This window comes from Conger conger, chromosome 19 (genome assembly GCF_963514075.1).
Source record: "Conger conger chromosome 19, fConCon1.1, whole genome shotgun sequence".
NCBI lineage: Eukaryota > Metazoa > Chordata > Actinopteri > Anguilliformes > Congridae > Conger > Conger conger.
Genome location: NC_083778.1, coordinates 22,292,223 through 22,302,964, shown reverse-complemented (window position 1 = coordinate 22,302,964; position 10,742 = coordinate 22,292,223). Strand labels below are relative to the sequence as shown.

Sequence of the window (10,742 nt, the reverse complement as noted above, 5' to 3'; positions counted from 1 at the left end):
ATTGTTGGACAAATGTGCCCATTTATATTAAGTAAGCAGAGGTCTGTTCATGATACAGAAACCCTCTTGCATGGGATTCCTGATTTAAGCGATTCAACTACAGGTTCTGTACCAGTTTTCTGTTATCCAAAGTGCCCCCATTTTAGATCAATCCACCCTGAGTCCACTGTCGATTTCACAGCTGAGCCCCGGCTGGAACCGCGGTTCAGACAAATTAATTTGCAGAAGATGCGTTTGCCCGAACCTTAATTGAAATCCAACTTCACCAGTTCATTTTATTTACAGCATGTTTTCCACACCAACATTAAAGAATTAATTCCCGTTTAATTAACTCGGATTCAACTCCGGCCTCGATCTCTCCAGATAGCTGAGTGGAAGCAGCGTTTTGTTCCTCGTTTGGAGACGGTAAAATGTGATGCACAAGCACTTCTCAGCACTCCATTCAATTTACATCTTTAATGTTATTTTCTGCTTCTGCGATAATGTCAGGCCCATCCAGGCAGCGGGCAGAGACGGGGGCCATTTTAGTTTTAATGGAAAGCAAACCTCTATGTTCAGAGTCAGATGTGTAAAACGGATACAAATGTAAGCACGTCTTCCAATTAAGCATTAGAATTTTTCTGCTTATTTTGTCACTGAATAAACGTGCTTAAAACACAGGCTAAAATGTGCTTTCCATAAACACAATGTCGCATGGTATTTATGCTGAGGCTGCAGCTCGATGACATGTGAGCCGTCAATCAAAATCCAAGTTTCACACAGCACACGAAGCGGATTCCAGCAGGCTCCAGCAGTCCAGAGATCTCCGTATGGATGTCCCAGTACCCGACCAGCCAGCAGGGGCGCCATTGTATAACAGGCAGCACACCACAGTAATCCTGAAACCGGCAACTGGGGCACAGCCAGGATTCAAACTCAACTGGCAAACTGAAACAGGAACAATGTGCATAATAAAAAATATAATAAAAAGATATTTACCTGCATGTTTCAAATTTATCACCCAGACAAAGACATGACAGACTACCATTCCTTGCATTTTATATCTTTAAGGATTTAGAAGAAAGCTTTAGCTGCATTCAAATGGAATCAACATTGCGTGTTTATTATGTGTGCTGAACAACAGGGGACGCCCAAATAATGTATGAGGCATCTCCTGGAACACCGGTACATTTGTCATAATGGGAAATAAAATGGAAACAATCGCTTTCATTTTGTCCACAAATAAAACTATCTTCGCTCCTCTCCTGTTGTTCAGTGTGTGATGTGAAGGAGAGATGCCGGAACTGTAAAATCAGCCAGTCGGGGCGTTCCCCCTCCCTGGGAGAGCCAGCCCCCGGTCTCTGTGTTCAGCAGGGGGAACGAAGGGCCCCGTCCTGAGAGCAGAGCGTCTCAGAAGCCGAAGACACACTCCACTTCCACGCTCCCGTCCTAGCAGCACGCATGATGTTACGAGTCAGGGCTCAGAGCCTCAGAAACAGAGAGATTCACTTACCCCCAGAACTAAAGCTGCAGCACGGATAAGAGGGGACGTAAAATAAACAGTAAGGCAGGAATAATATGTTGTTGAGTGTATGGGCTGACGGTTATGGTCTGTTTGCGGAGTGGTTTAGTGTGATATCTCAGTTACAGAGACAGAGGGAGCGTGGCTGTCACAGGGAGGGTTACGAGTCCCGCGGGGCGGAGATAAGAGCCCAAATGTGACAGACGCTTTGGGAGAGATCCCCCGAGGCCGGCTCTTTGAGGAGTCCTCCCACCAGGCCTCAGCGAGGATCAGTCAAAACGCCGGCTTCGCCCTGTCACTTTCACTCCCCGCCTCCCCATCCTGCCCTCAGAGCACCAATCAAACACCTCAAAACCAGCTGCCATTATCCTGACAATGGAAAAAATTAAATAACAAAAATTGCCACAGGGTAGATTTCCAATGTTCACCCAAAAGGCTTTTTGGAGGAAAATCGATTTAATTATGTTATCGGCAGTGCTGCGAGCCCAGATTACCCCCCCCGCCTTCCTCACCCACAATGCAAAGCTCTGAGCAGGGGATACAGCTTCATACAACACCCCCCCCCCCCCCCCTCTCAGATATGACTCATTACAGGGAGGGGGTTTGTTTATTGATTCTCATGCTTTTCAGAAGAAGACACGGCTCTTCTCCATCTGCAGGAAGGTGTCAGGATGCTGCTACACACCGCTGTCAGGGCCAGGGCCCGTCTGCAATTTACTGACTCTCAGGGAAAACGTAGACGCTTTTAACATGAAAGGGAGCTACATGCAGTGACATGAACTACAGTCCGTGAGTGCGCTGTAACGTCACCGGAACGCCACTGAACCGACTGCTGAATAAACACTTTCTCTGAAACAGCAGCTGGTAGAGGCTGGCGTCTGAAGGCGGTTTGTGCACCCTGCTTCCTGGCAGCAGCGCCACTGGCCTGACGAGGTGTCATTCAAATCGATCTGTGATGATTCTCGGGGAAGATTAGTACAGAGCCTAAAAAATAAAAATAACACTTTAAGAAGGTGCCAATCGTGTCAGACGGTGCCGGGCTCCGCTCCGGAGAATAACCCAGGAGAAACAGTCTCCAGTGTGAACGTAACGCGAGCGTGAGAGTAGTCATCATGCATGGGGACCGCTCACAGAAAGATGTTCTTCAGAAACGTTCCTGTTCATTCACGGAGCAGCTGGTTCTGTGGATCTGCCGGGAATACCGCGAGACGCCATGGCAACGCGACCCTGCCTGCCTCCACTGGGGCCCAGAGCCAGAGTGCGCTAACGCTACCGCTAGCGCCCCTATCTGAACCCTGCTCCGTCACTCACACACACACACACCTCTCTGAACCCTGCTCTGTCTCACACACACCTCTCTGAACCCTGCTCTGTCTCTCACACACTCACACACCTCTCTGAACCCTGCTCCGTCACTCACACACTCACACACCTCTCTGAACCCTGCTCCGTCACTCACACACACACACACCTCTCTGAACCCTGCTCTGTCTCACACACACACACACACCTATCTGAACCCTGCTCCGTCTCACACACACACACACCTCTCTGAACCCTGCTCCGTCTCACACACACACACACCTATCTGAACCCTGCTCCGTCTCACACACACACACACACCTCTCTGAACCCTGCTCTGTCTCACACACACACACACACACACACACACACACTCACACACACCTCTCTGAACCCTGCTCCGTCTCACACACACACACACCTCTCTGAACCCTGCTCCGTCACACACACACACACACCTCTCTGAACCCTGCTCCGTCTCACACACACACACACCTCTCTGAACCCTGCTCCGTCTCTCACACACCTATCTGAACCCTGCTCTGTCTCACACACACACACACACCTCTCTGAACCCTGCTCTGTCTCACACACACACACACCTCTCTGAACCCTGCTCTGTCTCACACACACACACACACACACACCTCTCTCTGAACCCTGCTCCGTCTCACACACACTCACACACTCACACACTCACACACTCACACACTCACACACTCACACACTCACACACTCACACACTCACACACTCACACACTCACACACTCACACACACACCTGAACCCTGCTCTGTCTCACACACACACACACACCTCTCTGAACCCTGCTCCGTCACACTCACACACACACACTCACACTCACACCTCTGAACCCTGCTCCGTCTCTCACACACACACACACACACACACACACACACCTCTCTGAACCCTGCTCCGTCTCTCTCACACACACACACACCTCTGAACCCTGCTCCGTCTCTTACACACACACACACACACACACACACACACACACACACACACACACACACACACACACACCTCTCTGAACCCTGCTCTGTCTCTCTCACACACACACACATCTCTGAACCCTGCTCCGTCTCACACACACACACACACACACACACACACACACACATCTCTGAACCCTGCTCCATCTCTCACACACACACACACACACACACACACACACACATCTCTGAACCCTGCTCCATCTCTCACTCACACACTCACACACTCACACACTCACACACTCACACACTCACACACTCACACACTCACACACTCACACACTCACACACTCACACACATCTCTGAACCCTGCTGTTTCACGCTCACGCTGAAAGACAGAAACTCAGAGGCAGGACAGTAGTGATGGAGGCAGGCATTGCGCTCTCCTCCGGGACCCCGGGGGGGGGGTGCGATCTCAACAAGCTCTGCCCACGCTCAGGGGGAGGCCCACAGGAGCAGGCCCCCAGCCCGCCCCACACCTCCCTCCCCCAGGGACAGCCGGGGAACCAGGACATGGAAAGAGAGAGGGAGGCTCCTCTCAGCGGAGCCGCGGTGATCTCACCCCCACCGGGAGGAGCGCAGGTGAGAATTACAGCCGTACCTCAGCACCAGGTCGCCTCCCTAACCGTCATTACGATCGCACCTCCTGTGACATCATCTACACAGAGCTGCCAGTCAAAAATAATCCAGGGGGTGGAGGCAAGCAGTGCATGCTGGGAGTGCTGTTCCATCAGTGCCCTTTCATTTGATTCTGTTACTATTCTTTTTTTTCTTCTTTTTTTTTTTCATGCCAACCTAACCCGGGTGAACCACACCATGTCAGACACAAAAAAAACAACCCCTCAGCTGTCCCTGACCACGCCTTGGGCAAAACACAAACGCAGAGAACACAGAAGGGCTCCAGAGAGCCGTGAAGGAGACGCAATGTGCTCTCCGGGATTCAGGGGGAGATCAGCGATGTGAAAGTAAAGCAGAAAACACTAATAGATACTGCGCCCCCCCCCAGCCCCAAACACAGAGCTCCATGCGGGTCGCTCCGCCTCTCACAATGACAGCCGCAGAGGAGGACAGCCTGCTGATTTACTGGCCCCGGGCCCCGCAGAAACAGATTTTTACATTAATATCCATCACAGCTGACAATAAGCGCCCGGCTACCGGCTTTCACGGCTTAACTGCGAGCGTCCGGACTTCCAGGTGGATGACAGGTTCAATTATCCCAGCGGCAGAGCGTCTGAACGGCAGAGCAACAGAGCGTCTGAAACGAACGACAGAGCGACTGAACGACAGAGCAACTGAACGACAGAGCAACTGAAAGGAGCAACAGAGCATCTGGCTCCACAGGAGAATGGTCTCGCTTTGAAGAGAGTGGTTCACGATCGCCATATTTACACTTTCAGGAGAATAATCAGCCGAAGCAGAACATTATCACTGTTCTTTTTTTCTTTTTTTTTTGCCATTAGTGCTTAATTTTTTTTATTTTTTTAAGTCTATCAAAGCCTGGCTTGTTTACATTGTACTAATGAACGGCTAATTGTTAGTGCAGTGGCTTTCGGCTCAATTAAACGACGGTGTTGAGGAATTTTAATGCGCGATGCATAAAGGGAAGCGTTTATCAGCGCTCTCCCAGGAGGTCACAATATGGATGCTGAAATTCATCAAATAAAATGGGGAAAATGGCAAAGCCTGTTCGGTCACGAGACACGAGGTTAAGGCTTTTGGGTACACCCCCCCCCCGCCCCTGTGTTTTTGGGTGCACTGAGCCACAGTCAGCAATTTGCATAAAAGGTAGTATATAAATTGTTGTATTATTATAATTATTATTAATAAGTAACTATTCGTTCTCGCCCAGCGCCTGGGTAAATGTGATTTTTTAATCAAGAAAAATGTGCATGATGAATTTGCATTCATTGCAAAACTGAAGTAATACAGTGCAGATTGATGGGAGACAGCAGGAGCCATTAATTGAGGGGCTGGACAGAAGAATGATTCAGACTGCTGTGGAAATGGAGACTAATCTCCACGGAGCTGAGCCCGCCACAGACACACACACACACACACACACACACACACACTGACACACACACACACACTGAAAGCAGGCAGTGCGTCTCTCAGGCAGGTCTGCAGGTCCAACACCCACCGGAGTGCTCAGCAAACCATCAAATAAACATTTCTGTCCACGCGGTATTACTGTAGCATGCTAATGAATGCGCTAACACGTGGGCCTGGAAAAGCCCATGCCGTTAGCGCCGGCACTAATAAGATCATCGCATGCGCTTCTGCCCATGCCCCTAGAGCCCGGCCGGCACCAGCCCAGGGATTACAGCGCAGAAAGGGCCTCATTCCCACACAGGCCAATCACTGCACAGCTACTGAGTATGCAGGCCAATCACTGCACAGCTACTGAGTATGCAGGCCAATCACTGCACAGCTACTGAGTATGCAGGCCAATCACTGCACAGCTACTGAGAGGATGTAGGGGTCGACCTCTTCAGCGCCATTCTGCTAAAGAGACAGAAATATGTACAGCTATGGTCACGAAAGCAAAGAAGCAGACAAACATTAAATCGTTTCACGTGATCTGTGCAATTCATGATTACTTTCTCCTCCACCAGTGAGACCCAACTAGAGCCCAACACCCACTACCTCTCTGATACACCCCAGAGCCCAACACGCCCTGCATCTCTGACACAGCCTAGAGCCCAACACCCCCTGTCTCTCTCATAGAGCCAAGAACCCAACACCCCCGGCTGTCTCATACAGCCTCCCCTAAAGAGCCAAAGACCAGGGAAGCTAAGGCCAACAGGGACACAGGGACCAACAGGGACACCCCTAACACTCTTTAGTCCTCCCCTTTCCTGGTAATAGGGTAATAAAGTTGGTTTCAGAATTCGCTATCCAAGGGCCATCTCTGGGAGGGACTGATTTCTCCATGTGAAATTAATCAGAACGGTCACAGGCTTCAAAGTTGTGGGACACTCTTGTTCTCCTGATTGTAACCCATGTCACATTATTAGCTAGCTATTAGCCTTACATTTCCTATTTAACATGCGACTCTAGTGCACAATTAGTGAGTCGACTGCATTTTCCCCTCCCGCGTTCTGTATGATAGGATACTCTGAGAATATTTTCAGTTAAAGTATAAGAAACTATTCCTGCAGCAATCAACTGTGTGCGATTCCTACACCTGCTAAAGGAATTTATGGAATTGGCTACTCAAGCCACGTGTTTTACGTATTAGTTTAATAAATAATCTGGGTTGTACATAAATAGGCTAAATTGACTGTAGGCCTGCTTAATTCAGTTTCATTTTGTTCAGTGTATTTAAAATTTAAGAGATCGTCGAGCACAGGCGACTGCGTTGCTAACCACACATGAATGAATGAAGTAGCCTTGTCGCGTGCAAGACCATTCCCACCAAACCAAAGGCTAGCACCGCGATTCTAACCAACCTTGTGGAAATTAATGTTTACCCAAAACGGAACTCATTTTTCGTGTTAACTTTGAACATTGTTCCGATAGTAAGTGTTCACACGTCATTTCGTTAATTACCGTGGATGGATAATCCCGTTTCGACCCCGGGCAGTGGGAGCTCGGTGTGGTGGGCGCTCGCTCGTCTCTCGCCTCTCCCTCCCTCACTCCAAAACGAGGCTGTGGGGAGACACGGCATTGAATTACACCGGGCAGAGAGCGAGCGAGAGAGAGAGAGAGAGAGAGAAAGAGAGCGAGCGAGCGAGGGAGAAGACGGGGGTCTGTACTAAAGAAACCTGTGCCCAGATTGAAATGCGCCAGAGATTTACCTTTGAAGCGTTCTGAATGCTCACGCTGCGAGGGAAATGCCGGGATGGAAGAAGAACATTCCTGCCTGCCTCCAGGCTGACCAGGAAGGAGGTAGGAAGCCGCGCTGTTTTCCTTTTAATTCAAACACGTAAAAGTGTTCACCCACTGCTCCGTTTCAACAGTGTACAAAGCTACGCGAGGTTACCTTTCTCTCTCACGGCGCTGTCCGCGGCTAGCAGGCGAGAGAAAGTTGTTTGTTTGAACGCTATCTTCCCTCATTGGCTTCCGAACAAGCCGGTACGCGGTTCCGTATTTACAAAAATATTTTAATTCACTTTAATTTAACAGCAACTTTTGGTGTGAGTCGAGCGGGCTAAGCTCTCTCAGAGCGGCAGTGTTGTGTTACAGGGCCTGTCTCGAAGTGTCTATTCGGAGAAGTGGCGACATGCACTTGTTCGGTTGCCTCGCTTTATAAAATGTATTCACCACCAAAGGCTGAGGACGCCTGTTTCATGTTATTTACAAACAGTGAATACAATGTTGCTTCCGTGTGCTGTTGACACGGAGAAAGTTGTTTGGACAACACAATTTTAAGACCGTGACGTTCAATCTTGAAATGTCTCGTGTACTTCGAGACAGTAAATTGGCTTGCCCTCCAGAAGTGTGTTTTTCAAAGGCAGGGCTTCGACGACACGGTGTGTCTTCATTTGAATTTAGAAAAATGTTTTCGGTCAGCGACAGCTTTTGATTTAACAACACAACGCGACACCTGCGAGTGTGTACCCTGCCGCGCGCAGCAAGTGTGAGACGCCTGCGCGCCGCAGTGTTGAATCGTTAAAATCCTTTCGTTTGATCGATAATTGTTCGCTTTTCCACAGGAAGTGCACATTTTCATAGCTGACGGGCATGGATTTTTGGCTGTTACAACCATTTTATATTCCGGGATGCCAGCAGCGTGTCTACAGATAAAGAACACGGAACCAACTGTCTAGTTTTGTTTTTGAGACCTGTCACACTTAATTGACTTTGTACTTAACGGGGAAAACAACTACAACGGGTACAACAATGCATCATATGGCTTGAGTTGAGCCAAGCAGTTGTAAAAAAAACGTGGAAACTGCGCATTTAGCCTCTGTGAGAGCATAGACACAGCGAGCCTATACTTGCAGACATGCAAACTGATTTGCTACTGTACGGCAATATCCTCACCCAACCACGCTTTAGTCTTCTGAAGGGGTGATGCTGCAAGAGCGTGGTTTGGATAGATCAGTTTCCAGAATCTCAACACGTCATAGCCGCCTTCAAAGGCGAGCAGACGGTCTGTTCGTTCACGGCCGCTGGAGCGGGCGCTGCGCATATCCACAAACCCCAAACAGATGCCTCTGTGTAACGATCTGTGTCCGCTATCGCCCATTCAGAGAAAAGTAAGACCAGTGTGGACGAGCCGAAATGTTTCTACGGATGGCCGTGAAAAGCTGATCTTAAAAGGCCCACTGCATTCGTGTTTAGTACATTCCCGAAGTTGTGACTGTTAAAAGTCTTACCTTAAGGCTTACTCATAATATAAAGCTAAACTGAAGTTGAATTTCTCTTCAAAGTTGTGAAATGGCATAAACACTCAGATGCTTTAAATTAAGGAAAAAATAAATCTGTTTATTGTGTATTAGTAAGAATCTCGAGCCATGGTTCCCACACCTTCACGCAGGTACCCCAGCTCTATTTGAAGTGTTCTATCTCAGACACACCTGCTGCAACCAATCAGGCACTTGACCAGGTGTGCTGGAGATGGAACACTTCACTTCCCTGGATCCAGTGGGGGTGTTCGCCCCTGCTCTCTAGAGATAACGATGATGTATTAGTGCCATGCAGAATGTTAAACTGCGGTTGAAATGGCTGTTTGCCTGAATCTGATATTGATCGGTGGTCTGTGGCGCTGAATATTTCATACCCTCGTGACTGTTGATGTGTGAGGAGATCCTTTATTTGTATTTCTCCTCCTGAAGGATGACCGTGTGATCTCCATGGTCACCCAAACCAACCGCCCCTTTATTGTACATCACTGCGGTCTGTGAACTCTGCGCCAGAATATGCAGCCAGAAAATGAAATCAAAAGCATTCCACACAAGGAGCGCTGCTTCTGTTGTGGCTTCAGGACGATCAGATTCACAATCGGAACCTACAGCAATGGAAATTATGGTCATAAAAACCATTGAGATAACGTGCCACTGATCTAGCGGTTAAGGTACGTGAGTGGGATCCGGAAGGCTGATGGTTCAAGTCCCGGTGTAGCCAGGATAAGATCCGCACAGCTGCTGGATAGAAATGCATAAGCTGAATAACAAATGATAGATTATGACGATTTTCTCAGAACGAGTCACGTGAACAGGGGCTGAAACACGGCTGGGACGTCCGGGCACCACAGGGTTGGCTCCTTATGGAGAAGGTTGGGGTCAGAGGTCAGGGGTCAGGGGTGAGACTGGCACTGGATGAGCACTCCTGCTCTCACGTGGAGTGTGAAGGCCGTGCTGGGTTTCTCTCACGCTGCTGAGCGTGTTGTGCTGAAGCCCCTCTGAGTGTGGGCCGTACGACCCCTGGGTGAGGTCTCCAGCACTGTCCCGACTCCGTTCTGTTTTGTTTCTATAGCGCCTTTCCCTGAAGACGCTTTACAGGGTAACAGAAGGGAAGAAAAAGGGGAAATACCAGCCCTGAGTCCCCAGACAGCACAGGAGGTAAAAAACCGCCTCAAACAGGGGTGAGAAAAAACTCCCTGATGGGAATAAATCTTGGGAGGAACCCGGCCTGTTTTGGCTTTCCTCAGGTGGATGCTGATCCCCGCTGGCCTGTCGGTTGAGTTGGTAGCAGTGGCTGCAGCTATCAGAAGCTCACACGTTCCCCCATTGAGTTTTCTGAACCATGCCTCTCCACATTTATTTTGTTATTTATTTATTTCGGAATGGTTTTAACGATTAACCCTGCGTGGAGATTTATGGCCACAAGCCTTACATTCCACAGGTTTTTGCCCATTTGACCTGAATGACTCCCCGTGTCTCCGTGTCCCTGGGAGAATGACCCTGCGGCCGTCACGGCTGTGTGGTCGCGGTGTCGGAGGCTTGGTCTTACCCTGATGAGATGACCTTCAAACGAGG

The 10,742-nt window shown here is 49.3% G+C and overlaps 1 protein-coding gene across 1 annotated transcript in view; it reads right to left on the bottom strand.

The window, feature by feature from the left end:
- Positions 1–7,734, bottom strand: part of cand1 (cullin-associated and neddylation-dissociated 1) — a 39,180-nt gene extending 31,446 nt beyond the window's left edge. The window contains exons 1-2 of the mRNA XM_061228974.1: positions 7,617–7,734; positions 7,369–7,467 (exon numbers count right to left, since the gene is read on the bottom strand). The gene's annotated coding sequence lies outside the window, so the exon portion shown is untranslated. The remainder of the gene's footprint in view (positions 1–7,368; positions 7,468–7,616) is intronic.
- Between the last annotated feature and the right edge of the window lie 3,008 nt (positions 7,735–10,742).